The sequence below is a fragment of the Leptopilina boulardi genome, unplaced genomic scaffold, assembly GCF_019393585.1.
Source record: "Leptopilina boulardi isolate dan_hultmark-lab unplaced genomic scaffold, ZJU_Lbou_2.1 LbouV2_144, whole genome shotgun sequence".
Taxonomy (NCBI): Eukaryota; Metazoa; Arthropoda; class Insecta; order Hymenoptera; family Figitidae; genus Leptopilina; species Leptopilina boulardi.
The window spans coordinates 1574978-1585232 of NW_026137690.1; positions in this window are offsets into that span (position 1 = coordinate 1574978).

Consider the following 10255-nt stretch of genomic DNA (forward strand, 5'->3'; position numbering starts at 1 on the left):
ATTGAATTTTAGATTGTCGCGTGAAATTTATTCAATTATTATTTAATAATTTTTTTAGTTGTAAAATTATAAAAAATTGTTCTGAAAGAGATTTATTCCTCTCATTTTCCTTGACATTTTAAAAAAAGTAGACCTCAATCCGATTATTAGAACGGAAGATATAGCACTTTAAAATTTTTTGTTATTATTGCAAATCTCGTAAACTAACAAATATTTTAAGCTGCAATTTACGTTCAAGATTAGTCTTGCTATATATGAGGGGCTGATAGTAAAAATGGTTTAAAATAACATTGGGAGCAAAAGTGGGATAAGTGACTTGGGAGCAAAAACGGGTTAAAATGATTCGTGTAATTTATTGATAAATTCATTATATTATCGATTAAAAAATATTAATTATAATAAAATATGCATTTTTTCCTATTGTTAATATTTTTTAATCGATAATATAATGAATTTATCAATAAATTACACGAATCATTTTAACCCGTTTTTGCTCCCAAGTCACTTATCCCACTTTTGCTCCCAATGTTATTTTAAACCATTTTTACTATCAGCCCCTCATATAACAAAATTCCAAAGTTTCATTGCAATCGGTTAACCTACTCCGAAAAAGTCAAAATCTCACCTGGAATCGCACTGAAAATTTAAAAACACTAAAAAAAAGAACTTTAAAGTAAAAGCATTTTTTAAAGCAACAAATTTATTATATGAGGTTTTGCTCTCATGTTTTTATTCATAAAAATTTTTTTGTACAATTTATATAAGTGAAATTTTTGGTTTTTATAAATTAAATTTCATTTTCTTAAAGTACTTTGACTTTAAGGATAACATTCTCATCACGGCACTCGCGTTTCACGCTCGAAAATTAGAAACATACAATAGGAAAAGGAGGCATGCATTAACCTATTAACGAAATTTTTACAGGTAATTTGAGGCTCTCTCAAATAGTGTACTAAAAGAACCGAAAATTTTTAAATAAACAATTTACAAGCATTAAAAAAAAGATTTTTTTAGAATTTTTGTTCAGTTTTTATAATTTTTCAAATCTTATCCCTTCAGAATACCTTTAAATGCTAAAAATATGGTGTCAAAAATATTCCAATACGCCATTTTGAATTTTTAAAAACTGACTTCAGAATCGTAATGAGCGACCTACACACCAAGGAGTAGAAAGATTTATTTAAATTTGTTAAAAAGATTGTTGAAAAATGAATTTTCTCTTAAAAAATATCAATGTTTATACTTAGTTAATTCATAATTCTTTATAATTTCGCCTGCAACACTTATTATTTTTGTTTCACTTCACAATGCTTCCGTTATAGTGGAAAAAATGTTTTAGGAATACTGCTTCAAAAACTTTAAATCTAGAGATGAAAGTTGCTAAAAGAAAAGGTGGCAAAATAGGTTAAAACTGGGACGCAAAAAATTAATGAGTAAAATAACCGAATTTTAAAATAATCGAATCAATGTTAAATTATTCCGTTATGATGGGCCAGCCATTTTGGATTTTTTAAATCTAACCTCAAATTCGAATTCAGGGACCTCGAAAACAACAGTGTACTCATTGATACTTAAATAGAAAAAGATTTACTATTTTCTTCAAAGGTGTACAAATACGTTCAAAATCACAAAAACAGAACGTCTTTTTATTGGAATATATATGAGCCATGGATTGTCAAGGGGTTAGATAAAAAAAAGGGCTAAAAATAAAAGAAGTTCACTAAATTCAAAAGTTAGCAATCGAAAACATACAATATTCTAGTAAAAACAGTGCAACATGAACTAATCAGAAACATTATGAAAAAAATTGCAATTTTTGGAAATGGATAGCAATGGTTCACTTATATAAAAAAAAAAAAAAAAAAAAAATAAAATTCGAAATATTATGAGTAAGTTACTTTAATTTATGTTAATTGAAGGTGGTTTAAAGAGAAATAATACATATTTGAACACATTTTTTCAAAATAAAGTGATTTTGCTCTGCATTTTACCCATTTTTCATCGGTTTTTGTCATTTTTTGTCTTTTTTTAAAAAAGTGGTATAACTTTTTTGTTTTAATCGCTATTAAAAATTGTCAAAAGAAAAAAGTGTTTATTTTTAGTCGTAATTTTCGAAAAAAAATTAAAAAAATTTTTTTTTTGAAAAATGTGAATTTTTGAAATTTTTAAAAACTCAAAATTTGAATAATTTTGTTGATTTTTGATGAAATCATCTGGCCAACGAACTCAGGCGAGATTTTGGTACACTTAAAGTGTATACCAAATTTGAGGTCGATTAATTAAAATTTACTCAAGTTATCGTCGAGACAACTTTTTTGTCTACAGACATACAGACATACATACATACATACATACATACAGACAAACATTTGTTTAAAACCTATTTTTTTGGCATCAGGATGTCTTGAAACGTGGAGATTCACAAGAATTAGATATTGGTCAAAATCGGGCAAATGTAATACTTTCTCATTATGATGAGAATGTAAAAACAAATTTTTAATTAAAAAAATTCAAAAAAAAAAAAAAATAAAATAAAATTCGAAATATTATGAGTAAGTTACTTTAATTTATGTTAATTGAAGGTGGTTTAAAGAGAAATAATACATATTTGAACACATTTTTTCAAAATAAAGTGATTTTGCTCTGCATTTTACCCATTTTTCATCGGTTTTTGTCATTTTTTGTCTTTTTTTAAAAAAGTGGTATAACTTTTTTGTTTTAATCGCTATTAAAAATTGTCAAAAGAAAAAAGTGTTTATTTTTAGTCGTAATTTTCGAAAAAAAATTAAAAAAATTTTTTTTTTGAAAAATGTGAATTTTTGAAATTTTTAAAAACTCAAAATTTGAATAATTTTGTTGATTTTTGATGAAATCATCTGGCCAACGAACTCAGGCGAGATTTTGGTACACTTAAAGTGTATACCAAATTTGAGGTCGATTAATTAAAATTTACTCAAGTTATCGTCGAGACAACTTTTTTGTCTACAGACATACAGACATACATACATACATACATACATACATACAGACAAACATTTGTTTAAAACCTATTTTTTTGGCATCAGGATGTCTTGAAACGTGGAGATTCACAAGAATTAGATATTGGTCAAAATCGGGCAAATGTAATACTTTCTCATTATGATGAGAATGTAAAAACAAATTTTTAATTAAAAAAATTCAAAAAAAAAAAAAAATAAAATAAAATTCGAAATATTATGAGTAAGTTACTTTAATTTATGTTAATTGAAGGTGGTTTAAAGAGAAATAATACATATTTGAACACATTTTTTCAAAATAAAGTGATTTTGCTCTGCATTTTACCCATTTTTCATCGGTTTTTGTCATTTTTTGTCTTTTTTTAAAAAAGTGGTATAACTTTTTTGTTTTAATCGCTATTAAAAATTGTCAAAAGAAAAAAGTGTTTATTTTTAGTCGTAATTTTCGAAAAAAAATTAAAAAAATTTTTTTTTTGAAAAATGTGAATTTTTGAAATTTTTAAAAACTCAAAATTTGAATAATTTTGTTGATTTTTGATGAAATCATCTGGCCAACGAACTCAGGCGAGATTTTGGTACACTTAAAGTGTATACCAAATTTGAGGTCGATTAATTAAAATTTACTCAAGTTATCGTCGAGACAACTTTTTTGTCTACAGACATACAGACATACATACATACATACATACATACATACAGACAAACATTTGTTTAAAACCTATTTTTTTGGCATCAGGATGTCTTGAAACGTGGAGATTCACAAGAATTAGATATTGGTCAAAATCGGGCAAATGTAATACTTTCTCATTATGATGAGAATGTAAAAACAAATTTTTAATTAAAAAAATTCAAAAAAAAAAAAAAAAAAAATAAAATTCGAAATATTATGAGTAAGTTACTTTAATTTATGTTAATTGAAGGTGGTTTAAAGAGAAATAATACATATTTGAACACATTTTTTCAAAATAAAGTGATTTTGCTCTGCATTTTACCCATTTTTCATCGGTTTTTGTCATTTTTTGTCTTTTTTTAAAAAAGTGGTATAACTTTTTTGTTTTAATCGCTATTAAAAATTGTCAAAAGAAAAAAGTGTTTATTTTTAGTCGTAATTTTCGAAAAAAAATTAAAAAAATTTTTTTTTTGAAAAATGTGAATTTTTGAAATTTTTAAAAACTCAAAATTTGAATAATTTTGTTGATTTTTGATGAAATCATCTGGCCAACGAACTCAGGCGAGATTTTGGTACACTTAAAGTGTATACCAAATTTGAGGTCGATTAATTAAAATTTACTCAAGTTATCGTCGAGACAACTTTTTTGTCTACAGACATACAGACATACATACATACATACATACATACATACAGACAAACATTTGTTTAAAACCTATTTTTTTGGCATCAGGATGTCTTGAAACGTGGAGATTCACAAGAATTAGATATTGGTCAAAATCGGGCAAATGTAATACTTTCTCATTATGATGAGAATGTAAAAACAAATTTTTAATTAAAAAAATTCAAAAAAAAAAAAAAAAAAAATAAAATTCGAAATATTATGAGTAAGTTACTTTAATTTATGTTAATTGAAGGTGGTTTAAAGAGAAATAATACATATTTGAACACATTTTTTCAAAATAAAGTGATTTTGCTCTGCATTTTACCCATTTTTCATCGGTTTTTGTCATTTTTTGTCTTTTTTTAAAAAAGTGGTATAACTTTTTTGTTTTAATCGCTATTAAAAATTGTCAAAAGAAAAAAGTGTTTATTTTTAGTCGTAATTTTCGAAAAAAAATTAAAAAAATTTTTTTTTTGAAAAATGTGAATTTTTGAAATTTTTAAAAACTCAAAATTTGAATAATTTTGTTGATTTTTGATGAAATCATCTGGCCAACGAACTCAGGCGAGATTTTGGTACACTTAAAGTGTATACCAAATTTGAGGTCGATTAATTAAAATTTACTCAAGTTATCGTCGAGACAACTTTTTTGTCTACAGACATACAGACATACATACATACATACATACATACAGACAAACATTTGTTTAAAACCTATTTTTTTGGCATCAGGATGTCTTGAAACGTGGAGATTCACAAGAATTAGATATTGGTCAAAATCGGGCAAATGTAATACTTTCTCATTATGATGAGAATGTAAAAACAAATTTTTAATTAAAAAAATTCAAAAAAAAAAAAAAATAAAATAAAATTCGAAATATTATGAGTAAGTTACTTTAATTTATGTTAATTGAAGGTGGTTTAAAGAGAAATAATACATATTTGAACACATTTTTTCAAAATAAAGTGATTTTGCTCTGCATTTTACCCATTTTTCATCGGTTTTTGTCATTTTTTGTCTTTTTTTAAAAAAGTGGTATAACTTTTTTGTTTTAATCGCTATTAAAAATTGTCAAAAGAAAAAAGTGTTTATTTTTAGTCGTAATTTTCGAAAAAAAATTAAAAAAATTTTTTTTTTGAAAAATGTGAATTTTTGAAATTTTTAAAAACTCAAAATTTGAATAATTTTGTTGATTTTTGATGAAATCATCTGGCCAACGAACTCAGGCGAGATTTTGGTACACTTAAAGTGTATACCAAATTTGAGGTCGATTAATTAAAATTTACTCAAGTTATCGTCGAGACAACTTTTTTGTCTACAGACATACAGACATACATACATACATACATACATACATACAGACAAACATTTGTTTAAAACCTATTTTTTTGGCATCAGGATGTCTTGAAACGTGGAGATTCACAAGAATTAGATATTGGTCAAAATCGGGCAAATGTAATACTTTCTCATTATGATGAGAATGTAAAAACAAATTTTTAATTAAAAAAATTCAAAAAAAAAAAAAAATAAAATAAAATTCGAAATATTATGAGTAAGTTACTTTAATTTATGTTAATTGAAGGTGGTTTAAAGAGAAATAATACATATTTGAACACATTTTTTCAAAATAAAGTGATTTTGCTCTGCATTTTACCCATTTTTCATCGGTTTTTGTCATTTTTTGTCTTTTTTTAAAAAAGTGGTATAACTTTTTTGTTTTAATCGCTATTAAAAATTGTCAAAAGAAAAAAGTGTTTATTTTTAGTCGTAATTTTCGAAAAAAAATTAAAAAAATTTTTTTTTTGAAAAATGTGAATTTTTGAAATTTTTAAAAACTCAAAATTTGAATAATTTTGTTGATTTTTGATGAAATCATCTGGCCAACGAACTCAGGCGAGATTTTGGTACACTTAAAGTGTATACCAAATTTGAGGTCGATTAATTAAAATTTACTCAAGTTATCGTCGAGACAACTTTTTTGTCTACAGACATACAGACATACATACATACATACATACATACATACAGACAAACATTTGTTTAAAACCTATTTTTTTGGCATCAGGATGTCTTGAAACGTGGAGATTCACAAGAATTAGATATTGGTCAAAATCGGGCAAATGTAATACTTTCTCATTATGATGAGAATGTAAAAACAAATTTTTAATTAAAAAAATTCAAAAAAAAAAAAAAAAAAATAAAATTCGAAATATTATGAGTAAGTTACTTTAATTTATGTTAATTGAAGGTGGTTTAAAGAGAAATAATACATATTTGAACACATTTTTTCAAAATAAAGTGATTTTGCTCTGCATTTTACCCATTTTTCATCGGTTTTTGTCATTTTTTGTCTTTTTTTAAAAAAGTGGTATAACTTTTTTGTTTTAATCGCTATTAAAAATTGTCAAAAGAAAAAAGTGTTTATTTTTAGTCGTAATTTTCGAAAAAAAATTAAAAAAATTTTTTTTTTGAAAAATGTGAATTTTTGAAATTTTTAAAAACTCAAAATTTGAATAATTTTGTTGATTTTTGATGAAATCATCTGGCCAACGAACTCAGGCGAGATTTTGGTACACTTAAAGTGTATACCAAATTTGAGGTCGATTAATTAAAATTTACTCAAGTTATCGTCGAGACAACTTTTTTGTCTACAGACATACAGACATACATACATACATACATACATACAGACAAACATTTGTTTAAAACCTATTTTTTTGGCATCAGGATGTCTTGAAACGTGGAGATTCACAAGAATTAGATATTGGTCAAAATCGGGCAAATGTAATACTTTCTCATTATGATGAGAATGTAAAAACAAATTTTTAATTAAAAAAATTCAAAAAAAAAAAAAAATAAAATAAAATTCGAAATATTATGAGTAAGTTACTTTAATTTATGTTAATTGAAGGTGGTTTAAAGAGAAATAATACATATTTGAACACATTTTTTCAAAATAAAGTGATTTTGCTCTGCATTTTACCCATTTTTCATCGGTTTTTGTCATTTTTTGTCTTTTTTTAAAAAAGTGGTATAACTTTTTTGTTTTAATCGCTATTAAAAATTGTCAAAAGAAAAAAGTGTTTATTTTTAGTCGTAATTTTCGAAAAAAAATTAAAAAAATTTTTTTTTTGAAAAATGTGAATTTTTGAAATTTTTAAAAACTCAAAATTTGAATAATTTTGTTGATTTTTGATGAAATCATCTGGCCAACGAACTCAGGCGAGATTTTGGTACACTTAAAGTGTATACCAAATTTGAGGTCGATTAATTAAAATTTACTCAAGTTATCGTCGAGACAACTTTTTTGTCTACAGACATACAGACATACATACATACATACATACATACATACAGACAAACATTTGTTTAAAACCTATTTTTTTGGCATCAGGATGTCTTGAAACGTGGAGATTCACAAGAATTAGATATTGGTCAAAATCGGGCAAATGTAATACTTTCTCATTATGATGAGAATGTAAAAACAAATTTTTAATTAAAAAAATTCAAAAAAAAAAAAAAATAAAATAAAATTCGAAATATTATGAGTAAGTTACTTTAATTTATGTTAATTGAAGGTGGTTTAAAGAGAAATAATACATATTTGAACACATTTTTTCAAAATAAAGTGATTTTGCTCTGCATTTTACCCATTTTTCATCGGTTTTTGTCATTTTTTGTCTTTTTTTAAAAAAGTGGTATAACTTTTTTGTTTTAATCGCTATTAAAAATTGTCAAAAGAAAAAAGTGTTTATTTTTAGTCGTAATTTTCGAAAAAAAATTAAAAAAATTTTTTTTTTGAAAAATGTGAATTTTTGAAATTTTTAAAAACTCAAAATTTGAATAATTTTGTTGATTTTTGATGAAATCATCTGGCCAACGAACTCAGGCGAGATTTTGGTACACTTAAAGTGTATACCAAATTTGAGGTCGATTAATTAAAATTTACTCAAGTTATCGTCGAGACAACTTTTTTGTCTACAGACATACAGACATACATACATACATACATACATACATACAGACAAACATTTGTTTAAAACCTATTTTTTTGGCATCAGGATGTCTTGAAACGTGGAGATTCACAAGAATTAGATATTGGTCAAAATCGGGCAAATGTAATACTTTCTCATTATGATGAGAATGTAAAAAAATTGAATATATCTCATTTACGTAGAACATTAATTTAACAATAAGTTTTATTCCTTTTTTTATAAATATATAAAATAGAAAAATAAAAAGTGTGCAGAAAAAAAATTCTTTTTATTTTTGAATAAAAGTCTATTTTTTTGAAAAGTTCCCTATTTTAATTCGCGCGTTATTTTGATATAAATAATGTAAATTAAGCAACAGTATTTCTACAAAAAAAATCATTACAAAAACTATAATTAAACTGATAATTTTAACGCTTAACTGATCAGTTAAGGGTTAAAAAATTTTTAAATTTAAAATATAATTTTAATATAATCTAAATAATAAAAATTCTTTATCTTCTCTATAAAAAAAATCCCTAATGCAGATAAATAATCCTTAATAGATTAGATTTATTTTGTTTATGAAACATTCTTAATTGTATTCCTTTTTTTCAAGGGATTGATTGTTTTTGAAGTTATCTGAATAATAAACATTCTTTATGAAATATCCTCCTGCTTCAATTTGAGCTCGAAAAAATGCTCGGGTCTACTGGACCCATGGTGCCTGTTAAGGGTTAAAAAAAAGTAAAATGAGAAAAAATATACAATATAAATAAAACAAAATGATGCAAGTTCCAAAATATAATAAAAAGTACCTATAACATAAATAATAATAATATAATAAAAACAATAAAAATAATAATTTTGTGTATTTAGAAATAATAATAATAGTAATTTTTTATTAATGAACAAAATCGAAATTATTCAAATACTTCCAAGTCAATCTTTCTTATTTGAGATATTAAAAAAAAAGGAAAAAAAACAACAATTAATATTCATGAAAAATAGGTAAGTAATGAATCATTTAAATATTTAAAAAAAATTTTTCCTGGATGGCAAAAACTATAATAAATAATTTTATTACTTTGTAAAATTTTTTTTAAATATTTAAAAAATTTGTCTTCAATCTACAATGTATATAAAAAATTTTCTATTTATGAAGCAAAAGAAAAAAAAATATTAAAATTATTATTTTTTAAAAATACATTATTCATATTACCAACAGTGGTAAAAGATTAGACTTGATTACTAATTAACTTGTCACTTTTTTTCTCAAATGCATAGGAAAAAAAAAAATTTTTTTTTTTCATTTTTCATTATTGCGTATTAGAAAATTTATGATCAAAAGAAACAAAATGTAAAACTTTTCAGAAAAATTCATAATATTCTATTTTTAAATTCTATAGTTTTTTTTTTTTTTTATTAATACTAATCAGTGAATTTTTAGCCTAAGACCAAAGTTTAGAATAGAAAAAATTGCTGGATACATATTTAATTGTTTAATAAAGCAATAAATTTAATAATTCAATTTTTTTTTAAATAAATAATTTTTACATTTAAATGATATTCTTCAAAAATTCAATTATTTGAAAGAATTTTTTAAAATTGAAACTTTTAAATTTCAGTTTTCGTTTGTAATTTCTGATATAATTTTTAAAAATAGAGATCATAAAAAATTTCAATTTAAAATTACTTGAAGTTCAATTATATTTTCAAAAATATGAATTGTAAATCTTTGACAATTCTATTATTTTTTAAAAATATTATCTAAAATTATTTATTTTCAATTCTGTAAAATTTAATTATATTGTCTTTTTAAAGGTTTTAAATTAAAATTGTTGAAAATAATTGAATTTCAAGTGATTTTGAATTGAAATTTAAAAAAAAATTTAATTATTATTGAATTTGATAAAATTTTTCATTGAAAAATTGTTTTAAATAATTAAATTT